This window comes from Triticum aestivum, chromosome 1A, assembly GCF_018294505.1.
Source record: "Triticum aestivum cultivar Chinese Spring chromosome 1A, IWGSC CS RefSeq v2.1, whole genome shotgun sequence".
Classification (NCBI taxonomy): Eukaryota; Viridiplantae; Streptophyta; class Magnoliopsida; order Poales; family Poaceae; genus Triticum; species Triticum aestivum.
Genome location: NC_057794.1, coordinates 595,512,317 through 595,530,023, shown reverse-complemented (window position 1 = coordinate 595,530,023; position 17,707 = coordinate 595,512,317). Strand labels below are relative to the sequence as shown.

General features: G+C 47.5%; 1 pseudogene; it reads left to right on the top strand.

The window, feature by feature from the left end:
- The first annotated feature begins 5,096 nt into the window (after positions 1–5,096).
- LOC123183600 (flavonoid 3'-monooxygenase CYP75B3-like) lies at positions 5,097–6,998 on the top strand (annotated as a pseudogene).
- The last annotated feature ends 10,709 nt before the right edge of the window (positions 6,999–17,707 follow it).

Below are 17,707 nucleotides of genomic sequence, written 5' to 3'. Positions count from 1 at the left end.
CTTTGCTGAAATGATTAGACCTATCTTTTTGCGTATGCGATTGACTGATATGCTCAAAATGAATCCTTATGCTAAGTACATGAAAGCTATTGTTAGGAATAAAAGAAAGATACGAGAAGATGAAATTTCCACCATGCTTGCTAATTATACTTTTAAGGGTGGAATACCAAAGAAACTTGGAGATCCAGGAGTACCTACTATACCATGCTCCGTTAAAAGAAACTATGTTAAAACTGCTTTATGTGATCTTGGAGCCGGTGTTAGTGTTATGCATCTCCCTTTATATCGTAGACTTGACTTGAATAAGTTGACACCTACTGAAATATTTTTGCAAATGGCTGATAAATCAACTGCTATACCTGTCGGTATTTGTGAGGATGTGCCTATTGTGGTTGCAAACATTACTATTTTAACGGACTTTGTTCTTGATATTCCCGAGGACGATAGTATGTCTATTATTCTTGGAAGACCTTTTCTTAATACTGCAGGGGCTGCTATTGATTGCAACATAGGCAATGCCACTTTTCATGTTAATGGTAATGAGCATAGGGTACACTTTCCGAGGAAACAACCTCAAGTTCATAGTATCAATTCTATTTGAAAAATTCCATCAATTATATTTGGAGGTTTTGAATTTCCTCTTCCTACTGTCAAGAAGAAATATAATATACTACTTATTATTGGGGATGTGCATATCCCCGTTGAGGTAACCTAGTGTTATTCGAAATTTCTCTGGTTTCATGTTAATTGGAATGAGTTTGTTAACAAGACTTGATCAACCTTGTTAGTGGATTCCTTTTGACGAGCATGAGATGGATGAAACTAGAAGCACAACCTTCCGTACCCTCTCTATACTTTCTGTTATTTAGTTGAAATAAAGTAAAAATAGTATTTTTCTGTCTGTTTCCTGATTTATCCGTGCAATATAAAAATGTCCCGAAAATAAAAGTCCTCAGAATGACATGCCAATTTAATATGATTTTTTCGGGGATATTTGAGGATTTATGGTGCAAAAATTACCGCGGGGGGAGGTGCCACCTAGTCACGAGGGTGGAGGGCGCGCCCTACCCCCCTGGGCGCTCCCCCCTGCCTCGTGGGCCCACGGTGGCCCTCCTCCACTTATTCCTGCACCCATCCTTTTCTTCTTCCTCCCACAAACACGAAAAACCAACTCAAGCATGAGTTCCAGCCCTCTTTGCTGCCATTTTCGACCTCCTTGCTCAAAGCTCCTCTCACATAACTGCTTGGGGAGATTGTTCCTTGGTATGTGACTCCTCCATTGGTCCAATTAGTTTTTGTTCTAATGCTTTATTCATTGTAAATTTTTGCTGCTTAGGTGACCCTGTTCTTGAGCTTGCATGTTAAATTTATATGGTCAAAAGTAGTTTTGATGCATGATATAGGCTCTAGGCACTTGTAGGAGTGGTTGCTATCAATATTATTGAGTTTGGTCTACTTTTATTTTGAAGTTACTAAAAATTTCAGAATTTTTCAGAAAATGATGAGGAGACTTTTGAGGGGCTCATCGAGCCAAAGCTCGAAGGAGAAGGCACCGAAGCCTAAGTATAATTTGCCTCGCACCGCAGAGGTTCGGGCGTGTGAATGGCCTTCCGAAGATTTCTTAAGAGCAGCCGGGATTTATGAAGATTTTCATGAGTTGGCTCAGACTGCAGGCCTTACCGCTTTCCTCCACGACCAATACGATCAGTATCTCTTGCTCACAAATACCTTTGTGCAAAATTTTCATTTTCATTCTAAGAACTCACCACCTACGGTGGAATTTCATTTATATGATGAGCATAAGGAGATGTCACTTTATAATTTCTATCGTATTTGTTTAGTCCCTTTTGGGGGCAAGACAGAAGAACCACATCGTGATGATGTAGAGGGATTTATTGACACTATCACTGTAGGGGAAACAAGGAACGTTTTCGATGCACGAATCACTAGCATACATTTCCCTTGTTTTACGTTATTTTGTATTATTTACTAGTCATTGCTTAATTGGTCGCGGAAATTGTGGAAACCTGAGTATCCCTGATATTATCATTTTGCACCACGGCTTATATGGTGATAACTCTTTTAGTATGGGCGGCATTATTGCTAGACGGTTAAGTATGAACCGTACTAAGGGTCCCATCTTTGGAGACATTTATGCTTCACGCCTCGCTGCACATTTTAACATACCTATCAGGCATTATGAGAAGGAAGAAAAGGTGCTGCCTCGTGTTTATTTAGATTATAAAAGTATGGTAGCACATGATTTTATTGTTAAGAATAGGGAAAGCGAGTTTAAATATCAATTGTTCTTTAATAAACATCATCGTGAGACTATTACCTTGCCTGCTCCTTCTTTGTTTGATTTGACTGTAGGCACGTACCTTGTTCCGTTGGCGGCTATTCACGCCTACCGGAACCCTGCACCAGCCCCAGAACCGAAACCACAAGAGGAGCCTCCACGACAGTCTGTTTATTCTTGGGATCCGGAGATGGCTGTCAGCCAATGGCAGTCAGAGTCTTCTTCATCACAGTATGACCCCAACAACTATTATTATGGATATCACCCAGGCTAGCCGTGGCCATAGACCAACTTAGGCCAAAAGCCTAAGCTTGGGGGAGTACGTATTTCTCACCGACATTATATTTATGTTCACACACACTCATTGCTAGATGTCGGTGGTCATACTTTTTCATTGTATCATCCATGCTAGTTTATTTCCTTTTATGCTTTCTTCTTGTGTGTTTGATAAACCTTAAGAAAAACCAAAAAAAATTAGTAGTAGTTTACTTTTCTTGCTATAGTAATAATTAAAAATAAAACCCAAAAATATTTCCCGTTCTTCTTTTACTTGTTGGGAGCTTTCCCGTGTAAATAGTTTTATTTCTTTTATTTTCTTTGGGGGTTAGTAGGAGAAGACCATGATTAAATTGTTGGAGTGGCTCTTATATCCTTTATTGTTGATTTAACCAAGAGCCCATATTAAAAGGAGGCCTTAATATCCCTTAGTTTCCATTAGGACCCCGCTGCCACGGGAGGGTAGGACAAAAGATGTCATGCAAATTCTTTTCCATAAGCACGTATGACTATATTCGGAATACATGCCTACATTACATTGATGAATTGGAGCTAGTTCTGTGTCACCATATGTTATGACTATTACATGATGAAACCACATCCGGCTTAATTATCCATCACTGATCTGATGCCTACGAACTTTCCATATATTGGTTTATGCTTATTTACTTTCTCGTTGCTATTGTTACAACCACTACAAAATACCAAAAACATTACTTTCCTTTCGTTACTCTTTTGTTACTGTTACCATCACTATCATATTACTTTGCTACTAAACACTTTGCTGCAGATACTAAGTTTTCAGGTGTGGTTGAATTGAAAACTCAGCCGCTAATACTTGAGAATATTCTTTGGCTCCCCTTGTGTCGAATCAATAAATTTGGGTCGAATACTCTACCCTCGAAAGCTGTTGCAATCCCCTATACTTGTGGGTTATCACCGGTACACAGAGCGGTCATAGCTTGAAGGCTAGGTCTTAGTGCAAGAGGGATGGAGGAAATTTGGAAACTTACCGGAACGGTTGTGGACGAGGATGTACACTGAACCGAGCATTCAACATCACATGCATGGGAGGCCACGGATGGTGCCGAGCAACAGTTGCAGGATATCGAGACGACCATCGCTAGGGGTACACTGTGCACGTGACGCCAGGGCCAACAGGCCCACACGTCAATATTACTTGCTGACATAAGTCCCTTACAACGGGAAAGATAAAATAAGGAATATGTCAGAAACATTCAAGAAAAATGCATCAGTGAACAATAGCATAATCTAACTCTAAAACTAAGGCCAACCCCAGTCCAAAATATGAATATTAAGAAAATCATGCATAACGAGAAAGCAAATTAATGTAATTTCTGGCATACAAAAAATATAATTAGGTTTTTTTAAAGATGTTGATAGTCGCCGCGCCAAGTGACCAAAGAGTTAGTTTTTTGTCACTAAAGCTGTAACATGAACCAAATCTTTGGTAGCTTGGGCCTTTGAAATCAATGTTGCATACGTCTCTCTCGACCACTGTTGCAGCTCCAACAGCTATGCATCACCTGGGCGTGATGATTTGAGTTGTGTTGTGGTGCAAACTTCATTGACGCTTGTGCGGCTTGGCCCAACTCATCTCTGACTCATGTAGTGGACAGTCATTTTCTAGTTTTGAATGTACCCTAGAAGGGCAAAACGCCTAGAATTTTAAAAGGTAAATAAATAAAGCCTAAAATTTCTTATTTAAAGAGGGAGTGGGAGTAGGCCAGAAATTTGAGTAGCATAAAGGTATAACCGAGTTATATATCAAGAGGGATAAATAACAAATCAGATGAAGACATCTAAACTTGTCAAACATACAAAATCTAAAGAAAAATAAAGATACAATATAGGAAACCTTTTTGCTTCCATCATCTCCGCTATGAAAATGTTTCATTATGGTCACAGTGAGGGCCTTATCAGTCTTAACAACCCAGAAATATTTAATTGCGATTAGTCCAAGATCCCTCTAGGTCTCGTAGCATCGGGTGCCGGCGCTCGCAGCAGCCCCTGGGGCCTGGCTTGTAGCATTCCGGAGGATACCATTGTTGCCGCCGGCCAGTCTTGCAACACTCCTTGATCGGGCATGCAGCAGTGTGCAGCAGCCTAGCAACATCGCCTGGACATCCTCGCAACATTGCTGGCGGGCTCGCAACTATCGTCGGCCGCTCCTCGCTGCATCATTGATTGGAATATACATGGTAGAAATGGTGTTGTCTGCTCGCAGCACCGCCTCACTGCCTCGTAGCAGAGCATAGTAGAGTTAGCCGGCCTTGGACCGACAATGTGAGAGGAGAGGTCGGCGACGGTGGGTTGTCTCATCATGGAGAAGAATGAAAAATACATGGCGACGTGAGGTGGGAGGAGGGGACGAGTGGCTAGAAATAGACAAGGATAAGGCAACCATGCACACGGGGCGACCGATTCCATCGCGCCACCAACTGATGTGAATCGTTTACCTGTATTTATGTGCATGCGCCCATATTTATGCGCAATCGGCCACACACTGCACTGCACAATACCTGCGACAAACAAAGAAACCTAGCAGCTAACCAAACCATGGACCACAGCCTGCTTCTCCTGCTCGCCTCCTTGGCCGCAGTCGCCGTCGCGGCTGTCTGGCACCTCCGAAGCCATGGCAGACGAACAAAGCTGCCTCTGCCGCCGGGGCCGAGGGGTTGGCCGGTGCTGGGCAACCTGCCGCAGCTAGGGGCCATGCCGCATCACACCATGGCCGCTCTCGCCCGCCAGCATGGCCCCCTCTTCCGCCTCCGCTTCGGCAGCGTCGAGGTCGTCGTCACAGCGTCGGCCAAGGTCGCCCGCAGCTTCCTCCGCGCGCACGACACCAACTTCAGCGACCGCCCGCCTACCTCCGGCGCCGAGCACCTCGCCTACAACTACCAGGACCTCGTCTTCGCGCCCTATGGCGCCCGCTGGTGCGCCCTCCGCAAGCTCTGCGCGCTCCACCTCTTCTCCGCCCGTGCCCTCGACGCCCTCCGCACCATACGGCAGGACGAGGCCCGACTCATGGTCACGCACTTGCTCTCTTCCTCCTCGCCAGCCGGGGTGGCGGTCAACCTGTGCGCCATCAACGTGCGTGCTACCAACGCGCTGGCACGGGCCGCCATCGGGGGGCGCATGTTCGGCGACGGCGTCGGCGAGGGTGCCAGGGAGTTCAAGGACATGGTGGTCGAGCTCATGCAGCTCGCCGGCGTCCTCAATATCGGCGACTTCGTGCCCGCGCTCCGCTGGCTTGACCCGCAGGGCGTCGTCGCCAAGATGAAGAGGCTGCACCGCCGCTACGACCGCATGATGGACGGCTTCATCAGCGAGAGGGGCCAGCATGCCGGAGAGATGGAAGGGAACGACCTGCTGAGCGTGATGCTGGCGACGATTCGGTGGCAGTCGCCCGCAGATGCCGGCGAAGAGGACGGGATCAAGTTCACCGAGATTGACATCAAGGCTCTCCTCCTGGTATGCACAAATTGTTACATGCCCATTTGTTTGGCCATTCATATTTTGTGCGTCTAGGTAAGGTATTTGTTGATGTCAAGTCAAAGATTTTGGATTGTCATAGCTATATTTTTCATTTTAATTAATGGGATACAAATATTGGTTCTTTTAGAATTTATTCACGGCCGGGACAGACACGACGTCGAGCACAGTGGAGTGGGCGCTGGCAGAGCTCATACGAGACCCTTGCATCCTCAAGCAGCTGCAGCACGAGCTCGATGGCGTAGTGTGAAATGACCGTCTCGTCACGGAAGCCTCCCTGCCACGCCTCACTTTCCTCGCCGCCGTCATCAAGGAGACATTCCGTCTACACCCGGCGACGCCGCTCTCCCTTCCCCGGGTGGCCGCTGAGGACTGCGAGGTAGACGGCTACCATGTTTCCAAGGGCACCACCCTCATCATGAACGTGTGGGCCATCGCCCGTGACCCGGCCTCATGGGGCCCCGACCCATTGGAGTTCAGGCCGGTCCGCTTCCTCCCGGGCGGATTGCATGAGAGCGCGGATGTGAAGGGGGGCGACTATGAGCTCATCCCGTTTGGGGCGGGTCGGAGGATATGCGCAGGCCTCGGCTGGGGCCTTCGGATGGTGACACTCATGACTGCCACGCTGGTGCACGCATTCGACTGGTCCTTGGTTGATGGAACGATGCCCGAAAAACTCAACATGGAGGAGGCCTATGGTCAGACCCTGCAAAGGGCCGTGCCTCTAGTGGTTCAGCCTGTGCCTAGGTTGTTGTCGTCGGCGTACACAGTGTGACGCATGTTTTATCATGGTTCTTTGTTGTCTTTCAGTTCCTTTCAGTTTGATGTACCTTGTTTAACCAATTCATAATATTCAAATCATTTGTAAGAAAAGTGTACACGGCACGATTATTACTCTATTTTCATTTATCTCTTTGCAAATGGATGGTAAGGAAGATTGGAGAGCTATGTGTATGTCACTCTCGTGATATTTAGGTTTTTGTTGCACACAGCCGGAACTTACCCCAAATAGGACCTACGCCTCCAAGCACACCATAGGGTCGAGAACCAACAAACTCACAACCAAATTGAAGATCTTATTGAGCATCATTGGCGATTTCATATTACTTGATTCTTATGCTTTTATCATGTTTATTTGGGTTCCTAATTTATTTGGAGTGTATGATGTGTTTGAATTTGAATGGTTAAGTTTGAAAACATTTAATTTGATATGTATTTGAATTGTGTGTACTTGAATTCTTAAGTTTTGAATTGGTAAGTTTGAAAATGGTTGGATGAATTGGGAAAAAGATTTTTTAGGGGATTAAATTTTACTAGATGAAGTAATGTTTAATGCCCTAAAATTATAAGGAATGGGATAAGTGATACATTTTGGACTTGTAGGATAGGTGATCTTCTAGAGTTGCTCTAAGGTGAGACATCTATTTTTCGGGGAGGCAGTGCTCGGTTTCAGACATCGCTAGTTAGGAAGGATTAGAGATCAGAGGGATTAGGAGGCTTAGGCTGGGCCCACCCTGAAACTCGGGGGGGCGGGGGGGGGGGGTGGTTATGATTACGTGAGGAAGCTAGCAAATCTGAGAGATTAGACAGGTTTAGGCTGGGCCACCCTTAAAATAGGTATATGTGATTACGTGAGGTAGCAAGGAGAAAAAAAAAGGAAAGGGGAGTTAATCGTGCGCATCTCCCGACAGAAGCGGCCGGCTGCCTAAGACAAATCGACCCTGTTTTTTCGGTGTTAACTTTGTATGGACCATTCACATCCATAGCATCTGCACTAGGAGTACCCTTAGGTATATTCTGCTCATTCATAGCATCTACATCATCTTGAAATAATTTAAAGATCTCAAAATAAAAGTAGTGAAGCAAACATTGTTGCCTACATTGCAACTTCATGGTCATGCTGAAATAATTTCACCAAATAATGGGCAGGCATAAAAACAAGATTTGTGATGGCCACCATCAATAGTGAGATGGATCTGGCAACCACGGGTGTTAATGTAGCTTATGTAGCCGGCAAAGGACATATGAGTGGATTAGTCCAACATGGAACATAGGCTTACAAACCGATGGAAGTCAGGTAGACCGTCCAAACATAACGCTAGTAGCTAACTATATGATGACTAATATAAACCTCATAACAATCTAGTCTTGTTGGCATTAATATAAGCTAGCTATATGCTGTAGAAGATATGGATTCAACTAGTAACTTTGCTCCCCAGTCGGCTGACTTCCTTGGTGATGGAAGATGTTGATGTGCGAGCAAGGCGACGCCACCTAGAAACTTGTAGTAAGTATTGCGTCTCTCGTGGCGTCGAGAGAACCGCTTGCAATACAATACCAAAACAATACGGATGAGATGGAGTATAACCATGATGAATTGGGTCTGTAACTTAATGAAAGACGTCTCAGTACAATTCAAATAGATAGCTAGCATGTGGAAACAAAAGATATATTACTATATCTGAACAAACAATAATAAAATCAAATAAGATACAGATTGGGGCTTGGGGTCTAGGCTTGAGTTGTGAGGAGAGGTGCTCCATCATAAGCATGGACTTGCAACTCATCGTGTGCGGAACATCGTAGGTGCTAACAGGCCATACACCATGTCGAACGACTCCTCCTTAGCCTTGTCGATCTGCGCCACGCGGGCCGCAACGTCTCTTATCTCCTCCGGGGTGCAGGGCTTGGTGTGGGCGAGCCGCCGCCTTGCCTCCGCCACGGGCGTTTGCCGGAGCAAAGCACCACCACCGAGGCCATGGCTGAATCTCATCACCGCCCCCATCGATATGTGTCCTATACGTTATCTGTCATTTTTTCTTTGGTGGCTGCTGTGGTGGTGCCGGAGGTAGGTGACGGAATTTGGTGTCCAGCTTAGCGATGTTCTGCTATCTTTTCAGTTTTGTCATGTCGGTCTTTATTGCCTTGCAATTTGATTTTTATGATATGAATGAGACATGCATTACCATGCAAAAAAAACTTGTCCGTGGTTTTCTTGTTGAAAAATCTATCTATATATACGCCAGTAAAAGGTCCATTCCAAAGACACGTTCTCGCAATTGAAAAGGACGAAAAGCATTTGGATATTTTTTTAAACACGTACAAAAAAAAGTTTGGATATGGAGCTTTTTTTTTGGGGGGGGGGGGGGGGGGGATGCCCTCGGGCTACTTAATTTCAAGTCAAATAGGGCAGCTTGGTGACGACATTACTCTTATGAAAGATGATGGAGTATTCTCCTCCCTAGGCTCCTTGCGGGTGAGAGCACCGCCTGACCGTTCGTTTCAGGCTGACTTGTCGTGGGAGCCTTCGGGAGCTCTCAGAGCTGTCTGATCTGTCCAGACGGCTCAGATCTAGACGACCCGGCTAGCGGTCCATGACGGGTGTACCACTGGTGTTTACTTGGGACCACAGTCACTGGCCAACACCAATCGCACCCGCGTCAGCCACCCCGCGCGCCCATACGCGTGCGATGGGCAAGCCGGGCTCGCTTGTCGGCGACCTTTGCTCGGTGACATGGCGCGGGGCTACCCGGGGGCTCTCTGAGCCGTCCGAGCGGCTCGAACCCCGGTGGTCGGTCCATGACGGGTGGCCCGCGTGCCTGCCTGGGGCCACCGCCATTGGGCGGTTTCTGGCGCGCCCGTGAGAGCCATTCGGCGCACTGCCTTGCGAGAGGCTAGCTAGCCGAACTCGCGGGAAAGTATCCGGTGCTCCAAGCCTTGGGGTACTCCCGGTACTCAAATGTCAAAAAAAACATTTCTTTTAATGTTTCAAAAAATCTTAATTTTTTTGTAAATGTTCACTATGAATGTGACTACAAGCCCTAAAAATTTCAGGTCCAAACTAGAAATACACATTGAGAAAAAAAAATGTGAAATCTAGCATGAATAGTGTAAAGCATGGACAAAAGCAATATTGACACTATTTAGATCGGGATTTTTTTTTGTTTCTCAATGCACATTTCGATTTTGAACCTGAAATTTCTAGGGGATGTAGTGACATTCCTTGTGAACATTCTCTTTTTTTCCGAAATTTTTTGAAATATTTAAAAAGGTTTTTTTGGTATTGGGGCACTGGGAGTACCCCAAGGCTGGGAGCACTGGATACTTTCCACCGGACTCGCTTGGCGGTGCATTTGGGTCACGACAGTCTGGTCCAGTCGAGCCAGGGTGGGTGTGCGCCGCTCCAGCGCGTGTCGCTTTGGTCGCGCCAGATGGGCACGTCCGGTGTGATCAGGCTGGGTTTGCGCCATGCTAGCCGGACGCACTCGCTCCCCCGCCGGGCCGTGGGCTGTCCGTCGCGACTGTCTTAGCCGGCTTGCGCGTGGAGCCAGGCGGCCGAGATGCGGAGGGCCCTGGTTTGCTAGAGAGCGTCAGGGCTTTGTCTGGCCGGACGCACGCTCGTTCGTGCATGGGGCCAGACGGTCAGGACAAGAAGGCCTAGTACGTTCGTACGTGTAGGGGGCTTCGCCTGCCTGATCTGGAGGGATGGCCTAGCCTCGACGGGGTAGCCTGACCGGCCAGAAACATTTGTGGGCATTTTTGTCTTGTCTTTTTTTAAGTCAGTTACTTTTTTCGATAAATTCGTGGCGGTGGTGGGTGTGTGTGTGGGAGGGAGGGGGCTTGTTATTCTCTCTCCTTTGACTCATATGTGTTCTCTCTTCGTTGCCACGACGACTTCCTCGACCTGTTTCGGTGCTTTTGCTTCGTCCATCCTCGGCAGTGACAGGCATGCCGTTCATCCCTCTTACTAGTGGGGGTTCGGCGGAGACTCCCATATTAGGAGTCACAGACCTAGCTTTCCCAGATTTACGGGACGCCTTATCATAGGATGATGGCTTCGGGGTGGAATGGCTCTACTAGACTAAGATTTCTCACTTGAAGCTTTCCTACGCTATAACCTTGGAGGAATGTCGGATCCCGAAGATATGAAGCCTTAGGCAGAGCATTTTTTTCGTAAAGGAAGTGGCCTTTCCAATATTATTGATGCTCCTCAGCCCAACAGCTCTTCCCTAACCAATCCTTGGCACAACCCTTTCTTCTCGGACACACCAATGATAATTGTGTTGCTTATCCAACCATTACTAGTTTTTCAGGAAAAAATGTAACCATTATTATGTTGTTTTGGATATGAGCGTTTTATTAATACTCTCATCGCACAAAAACAATGCATTTAAGATGGCTAACTTACTTCAATCCTTCAACTTAGCAATGTTGGCTAAGCAATGTTGGCGCCTGCTGTTGACACCCCATTTTGACACGATACAAATCGCAATAAATATGACTTCAAATGGAGAGTGCTCAAAGTAAGAAAGTTCCGTATCATCAAAAAGAGAAACTTTGATGTTTGGGCCATCGCCATCCGATCTCATCTCGAAGGCCGAAGTTGTGTTCGAAATACCGAGATTTTGTATTCAAAACAGTATTCGGCTGATTATGCCCTTGAGACTGCCTGGTATGGAAACATGATCACGGATTGTCTTCGTCTCGTCGAAACGATCGATTTCGATATAAAAATCATCCCAATCCGAGTTCGTATGCAAAAGTTAGAGCTATCGGAGTGCAGCCCTGTCATGAGGCGTGATGTTGCGCGCCCCACCAGACCTATGTCTGATGGGTAGCGCGAGCGAACAGGTGTTTTGCGCCACCATTTTGGCCCATAAGATGACCTCAGATCAAAAAACATTCAACATGAAAGTTGTTCGTCTCGTCGAAACGGTCATGATTGCTTTAGGACTCGTTTTTATCCGATGTTGTTTACCACCACAAAAAAGACCCGCAAGGTGCAGCCAGTTTAAACCGAACAGTTTTGGAAAGTTTGGACAAAACCAATCCGAATTGGACTAGAGTTTTGGACGTGAATTGAAGTCTTTTCCTTGCACGGGAAGTCCAGCCGCCTCTTATATATCTAAGGGGTGACGGTCGATTGAACAACACACAATCGACATATCAATCATCTTTTATCTTTACCTTTACCTTCTCCCTTTGTTCTTCTTCTTCTCGTTCTTCGTTCGTTCTTCTTCATTGCAGGGCGGCGAACCTCGAGGCTCTAGGGGTGGTCAGGCCGACCTAGGGCAGCCCATAGCCACCGCGCGTCCAGACGGGTTCCCTCCCGGGCGCGTGGGGTTTCGGGTCTACAAAAGCGCCCGCCGGATTGCTTGCGTACCACGCTTCTGGACGGGTCTCCTTCGACGTGAGTTGCTGTGACGCCCCAAGACCGGAGCTTCAGATGCCTTCCAGGGTTTCCGGGTTTTTCGTCATGTGAGTTTGTTTGGTCCGTTGCATTTCATCTTTGCATCATGTGCATTGCATCATGTCATCATGCCATCTTGTCATTAATCTTTGCATCTCAAATCAACTAAATAAATCGTATGGATGTTCGGTCCATTTAAATTGAGGGAATTCACAGGGTGAGTTCTCTTTATAACATATCCTCCCGATATTAGGGAGCTATATTAAATATTCCATTTTCGTATCACTCATGAACACACTTGCAAAAATCCCAATGCCTTTGTTATCGCAACTCTTGGCCTCTAACTTTGCCATATGTCCTTTCTTCATTTTCCGGAGCTCCACCTAAATTCTCAACATTTATGGACCTTCCTCTTACCGAGTCCTAGTTCAAACCCATTCGAATCAAATTCAAATGAGTTCGAATTTATATCTTTCAATCTTGCCGTTTCTAATTTTCTTGGGTCAAACTTATTTTTGGGAGTCCAAGAAAATTAACCGCATGTCCAAATTCCTCTTCCAACCTCTCTTCTCTCCTTTTTCCTTTCTTCTACGTCTCTGTTTTTTTTAAGAAAGAGGAGAGAGAAGAGAGCTAGCTGGGCCTCCCCTGTTGCGCCTGGCGCAACCTGTAGCTAGGCCGGCCCATTCGGCCCAAGGCCAAGGCCCAGCCGCCACTTTGCTAAACCTAGCCCGACCGCAACCCTAGCCCCGATCTCCACCTCTCTCCCTCGACCTCCCCTTGCGCCGCCGCTCTCGCGCACCAGAGTCATCCCGCTCGATCCCATCTCCCTCCTCTCGCTCTTCCTCACGACCGAAGCTCCCATCTCCCTCTCCATCGCTCGTGCCGCCTCCCGCGGGAGAGGAGAGAAGTGAGGCCCCTGGACGACCACCCCGCAACCCCGTGAGCTCGCCACCCTCGACCCGGCTCGCCCTCGACGTGCCTTCGCCGGAGCTCCTTCTCTACGCCCTCTCCTGGAGCCGCTCACTGCTGCTGCTCTTCATCGAGGCGCAAGTCCTGCCGCGGTTGTTGCTCTGCTCCTGCCCCGCCGGTCGCCTCTTCCTCGACCCCGCGTCCTCACCTCCGACGACCGTCGCCGCTCCGTGCACCCCGGCCACCTCCAGCGCGCCTCGAGCCTCCTCTTGTGCGCCTCCACCCAGGATCCAGCCTCGACGACCCATCCCCGACCTCCTCCTCGCGTGCCGTCTCCGCCTTCAGATGCATTCGCGTCGCCCAACCGGTCTATCTCCGCCTTCGCCTCCTGCTACCGGAGCGCCGCCAGGCGCCTGCGTCCTCGCCAAGTCCGTCCGCCGTCGATGACCACCACCTTGCCAGGCCCGTGAAGCCGCGAGCCAGTGCCAAGACCCGCCTCGCCCGTTGGCTGATTCAGCCCTCTGCGTGGGCCCCGCGTCGCCTCTGCCAGCCCCGTGTTGCTGCTTGCGTCCGCCAAGTTCGATTACGTTTTGCTGACCCGATCAAGTACGCCAAGTACCAGGATCACGACGACCCGTTAAGTTCATCTACGTGTGTGTACCACTATGCCGGAGTCCTCGAATCCGTCAAGTTCCATTATGTGATGTACAACTACCGTCGACCTTGAAGACTTTGGATTCACCAAGTTCATACGACGATAAGTGTGACCCTTCTGATGCGCCAAGTTCGTCTACACAAAAATGCCAAGTACCACTCATGTTGGCAAAACCCGCAAGTTGGACCCCGAACGATCGACGTCTCGATGACCGATAGTGCCACTACTTCTACTACCATCGCAAGAATGGGACCGGAGAGTCCGAAGACCCCAAGTACCTCCACGATGATCCAAACATCTACAGAAAAACGTGTACCTCTACCGTCGCCATGTATCCCTACTTCCACTACGAACGTCCCGAGAACGTCTACTTCCCTTGCACCGCCTCGAACTTGGTCCGTTCCGACAACACATGCTTCGAAGGTATAACCCCGAGACGACGCCCGTGAACGAATGTTGCGTGTTGTATGAAATGCTCGCGTTTGCACCGTGCCCGACGTGTTTCTTGCGTGTTACCCGTTGCCATACCGTCGTCTCGTGGGACACCCGGTATCCGGGAGCGCCCCACCTTCTATCGCATGTCACGCTCCCGTCGCACTTTCTTTGCACCGGGATCTCAATTGAGTTATCGGAACCGGAACGTTGCCGTGGCACCGTTTCATTATCGTTGCCGTGGCCCCCCTTTTCACTTCCGCCACGATGACGAATGCTTCTTAATATGCTCTTATCAACATTTTCATAAAATTGCTTAACACTTGCATATGCCATCCGCATCATGATAATAACATTTAAAACGTTTAAAATTGTTGTTTGCTTTCAATTGCTAAATGCATATGGGGATTTATCAGAATTGTTGTTTGTTATTTCCGGCCTCATTTAAACTTGCCTAAATGTTTAGTTTACTCATGTTTCATCTCTTGCCATGTTTAACAACATTTAATATTGTTGAGTACATAACAGAGAGAGAACTAAATAAGTCATGTGGTGTTTCGTCAATATGCAACTCGTTGCATATTGATCTCCACTTAATTTGTAGGATTGTTTGTGCTCTTTGCCATGCCATGCATATTTAAACCGGACATGCATCATACTTATTTGTGCATCATGCCATGTTTTTGTGGTGGATGTTTTACTATGTTGTTTGCTTCTTTCCGGTGTTGCTTCTTCGGGTTGGTTCCGGTAACGTCGTGTTTGTGACGACCCGTTCGTCTACGTCCGTTTGTCTTCCTCATGGACTCGTTTTTCTTCCTTGCGGGATTTCAGGCAAGATGACCATACCCTTGAAATCACTTCTATCTTTGCTTGCTAGTTGCTCACTCTTTTGCTATGCCTATGCTGCGTTACCGACCACTTGCTTATCATGCCTCCTATATTGTTGAACCAAGCCTCTAACCTGAAGGAAATATGCCCTAGAGGCAATAATAAAGTTATTATTTATTTCCTTATATCATAATAAATGTTTATTATTCATGCTAGAATTGTATTAACCGGAAACATAATACATGTGTGAATACATAGACAAACAAAGTGTCACTAGTATGCCTCTACTTGACTAGCTCGTTAATGAAAGATGGTTATGTTTCCTAACCATCAACAAAGAGTTGTTATTTGATTAACGGGATCACATCATTGGTTGAATGATCTGATTGACATGACCCATTCCATTAGCTTAGCACCCGATCGTTTAGTATGTTGCTATTGCTTTCTTCATGACTTATACATGTTCCTATGACTATGAGATTATGCAACTCCCGTTTGCCGGAGGAACACTTTGGGTGCTACCAAACGTCACAACGTAACTGGGTGATTAAAAGGAGCATTACAGGTGTCTCCAAAGGTAGATGTTGGGTTGGCGTATTTCGAGATTAGGATTTGTCACTCCGATTGTCGGAGAGGTATCTCTGGGCCCTCTCGGTAATGCACATCACATAAGCCTTGCAAGCATTGCAACTAAGATGTTAGTTGTGAGATGATGTATTACGAAACGAGTAAAGAGACTTGCCGGTAACGAGATTGAACTAGGTATTGGATACCGACGATCGAATCTCGGGCAAGTAACATACCAGTGACAAAGGGAACAACGTATGTTGTCATGCGGTCTGACCGATAAAGATCTTCGTAGAATATGTAGGAGCCAATATGGGCATCCAGGTCCCGCTATTGGTTATTGACCAGAGACGTGTCTCGGTCATGTCTACATTGTTCTCGAACCGTAGGGTCCGCACGCTTAACGTTACGATGACAGTTATTATGAGTTTATGCATTTTGATGTACCGAAGTTAGTTCGGAGTCCCGGATGTGATCACGGACATGACGAGGAGTCTCGAAATGGTCGAGACATAAAGATTGATATATTGGAAGCCTATATTTGGATATCGGAAGTGTTCCGGGTGAAATCGGGATTTTACCGAAGTACCGGGAGGTTACCGGAACCCCCCGGGAGCCATATGGGCCTTAATGGGCTTTAGTGGAAAGGAGAAAGGGGCAGCCCAAGGTGGCCGCGCGCCTCCCCCCTCCCCTAGTCCTATTAGGACTAGGAGAGGTGGCCGCCCCCCTCTCTCTCTGTCCCCCTCGGGGAATCCTAGTCCAACTAGGATTGGGGGGGGGGGGAGTCCTACTCCCGGTAGGAGTAGGACTCCTCCTGCGCCCTCCTCCTGGCCAGTGGCCCCCTCCCCCTTGGCTCCTTTATATACGGAGGCAGGGGGCACCTCTAGACACACAAGTTGATCATTGAGATCGTTCCTTAGCCGTGTGCGGTGCCCCCTGCCACCATATTCCACCTCGGTCATATCGTTGTAGTGGTTAGGCGAAGCCCTGCGTCGGTAGAACATCAAGATCGTCACCACGCCGTCGTGCTGACGGAACTTTTCCCCGATGCTTTGCTGGATCGGAGCCCGGGGATCGTCATCGAGCTGAACGTGTGCCAAGAACTCGGAGGTGCCGGAGTAACGGTGCTTGGATCGGTCGGATCAGGAAGAAGACGTACGACTACTTCCTCTACGTTGTGTCAACTCTTCCGTTGCGATCTACAAGGGTATGTAGATCATACTCTCCCCTCGTTGCTATGCATCACCATGATCTTGCGTGTGTGTAGGAAATTTTTGAAATTACTACGTTCCCCAACAGTGGCATCCGAGCCTAGGTTTTATGGTTTGATGTTATTTGCACGAGTAGAACACAAGTGAGTTGTGGGCGATATAAGTCATACTGCCTACCAGCATGTCATACTTTGGTTCGGCGGTATTGTTGGACGAGATGACCCGGACCAACATTACGCGTACGCTTACGCGAGACCGATTCCCCCGACGTGCTTTGCACACAGGTGGCTTGCGGGCGACTGTCTCTCCAACTTTAGTTGAACCGAGTGTGGCTACGCCCGGTCCTTGCGAAGGTTAAAACGGAGTCTATTTGACAAACTATCGTTGTGGTTTTGATGCGTAGGTGAGATTGGTTCTTGCTTAAGCCCGTAGCAGCCACGTAAAACTTGCAACAACAAAGTAGAGGACGTCTAACTTGTTTTTGCAGGGCATGTTGTGATGTGATATGGTCAAGGCATGATGCTGAATTTTATTGTATGAGATGATCATGTTTTGTAACCGAGTTATCGGCAACTGGCAGGAGCCATATGGTTGTCGCTTTATTGTATGCAATGCAATCGCGATGTAATGCTTTACTTTATCACTAAGCGGTAGCGATAGTCGTGGAAGCATAAGATTGGCGAGACGACAACGATGCTACGATGGAGATCAAGGTGTCGCGCCGGTGACGATGGTGATCACGACGGTGCTTCGGAGATGGAGATCACAAGCACAAGATGATGATGGCCATATCATATCACTTATATTGATTGCATGTGATGTTT